Consider the following 1,938-nt stretch of genomic DNA (forward strand, 5'->3'; position numbering starts at 1 on the left):
TTAACAGCAAATGGTATAATGTAGCAGAAGCAAGGAAATATAGTGCAATATTAAGGAGATTCAGAATAACCAGGCTCAACTTCTGGGAAACATTTTCAGTAATGTGAGACATTCTTCCTCTCTGGATCATAATTCACTGGGCAATCCACATTCTTATTGAAGAAGGGAATTTTTATGACTGTCTAGACAAGTATTCAGAGCCAGGATGTTCAGGCTAACAGAATAAACAGAAACTAAAACAGCCTACCAGAAACCAGGTATAAACTTAAGAACATGCACATTTTCTCTTGCAATGTTCCAAAGCTCTCTCAGAACTAAATACAGCTTCATTAATATGAGTCAGTGTATTTAACTCCATTTGGTCAAGGAATATTACCATAGTTCCAGGTATCCCTGGAGATGAGTACAGATTCACAACAAACTAGAAAGATTAATCTTATCTTTAAACAGATATTAAAGACAACACCTCTTCTCTTGGAAAAAAATAAGGATATTCTCCTTTATCAAGAGTTTTCTGGTAATCAGCTTCCCCAGACTTGTTTTCATGGCCTTGTTTCTTGGGCTCTATATGATAGGATTAAGGGAAGGAGGCAACAAAATATAGAAAGAAGATAGAACAAGATCAGTGAATGATGCACACCCTAAAATAGGCTTCAGGTAAGCAATGAAAGCAGTTGAGACAAAAAGTACAACTGCCAAATGTGGAAGGCAGGTGAAATAGGTTTTTGACTGCTTTTTTGTGGATGGTATCTTACTGACTGTGGAGAATATATAGAAGTATGATACTGTGATGCAAGTAAAGCAACAGAAATCCAGGACTGCATTAACAAGAATGAGTACAATTTCTGCAGTAATATTCTCTGAGTAAGTAATAGCAACTGGGGAATATCACAGAAGAATTGTTGAATTTCATTGATTCCACAGTAAGATAAAGAAAAATGTTCCTGCTGTATGTATAACAAATATCAAGCCACCACTGAGCCAGGACAGAGCCACCATCTGCACACATGTGCCCCTCCTCATGATGACTTCATAGTGCAGGGGATGGCAAATGGCAGCATAGCAGTAATAGACATCACTGTGAGGAGGAACAACTCTGCCCCTGCTGAAAAAGGTACAAGGAAGACCTGGGTGACACAGCCAAAAAAATGAGATAGAATTGCTGTGTGTCAAGGAATTGACAATAATTTTGGGCACAACAGCTGAAATGAGACAAAGATAAAAAAGGGACAGATTCCTTAAAAAGAAGTACATGGGTGTGTGCAGACATGGGCCCAAGGATGTTATGGAAATAATGAGGCCATTCCCCACCATGGCTAACAGGTAAATTACTGTAAAAAGCACAGATTGTAACAACTGAAGACTCCATGCACTAGACAAACTCAAGATAAAAAATTCTGTCACCACTTAGACATTGTTCATTTTTGATGAAACATTCTGCATTAAGAAAAGAAAAGGTATGGTTAAAGTGGTCAGAAATGGAAAGTATAGTTACTTTTCCTCAGTAAAGCTGTAAAAAAAACCTGTGCTAAATTATTATAATATTATTTAATTCTTATCACATTAATGTGTATGTAGAAAAGTCAAAAGTAGTTTTGAAATGCATTTTCCTCATCAATTAAATCATATTTTCATGAAGTTTTATTTCTCTTTGTGTGTCTCAGTGTTATAATGCTATGCAAGCATATGCACAAATTATCAGATTCACAATAAAATGCAACCTGTGTCTTACAGAGAAGAATCTTAATTTATAAATGAAAGGATATGGAGGAATAAATATAGTCTCCAATGATCCCATGTTACCTTCTCTATCCATTTGCTTTGCATTTTTTGTTTTTCAATGAACTGATTGTTGACTCATGATTTATTATTCCCATACTTCTCTTAAAAGTAAAACTTCATGAAACAATAGGCATTCCTCTTTTTACTTTAAATTTC

General features: G+C 35.5%; 1 pseudogene; it reads right to left on the minus strand.

Moving 5' to 3' along the window:
- Nucleotides 1-453: 453 nt before the first annotated feature.
- LOC111139995 lies at nt 454-1,422 on the minus strand (annotated as a pseudogene).
- Between the last annotated feature and the right edge of the window lie 516 nt (nt 1,423-1,938).

This window comes from Enhydra lutris, unplaced genomic scaffold (assembly GCF_002288905.1).
Source record: "Enhydra lutris kenyoni isolate GAN:26980312 unplaced genomic scaffold, ASM228890v2 scaffoldscaffold141, whole genome shotgun sequence".
NCBI lineage: Eukaryota > Metazoa > Chordata > Mammalia > Carnivora > Mustelidae > Enhydra > Enhydra lutris.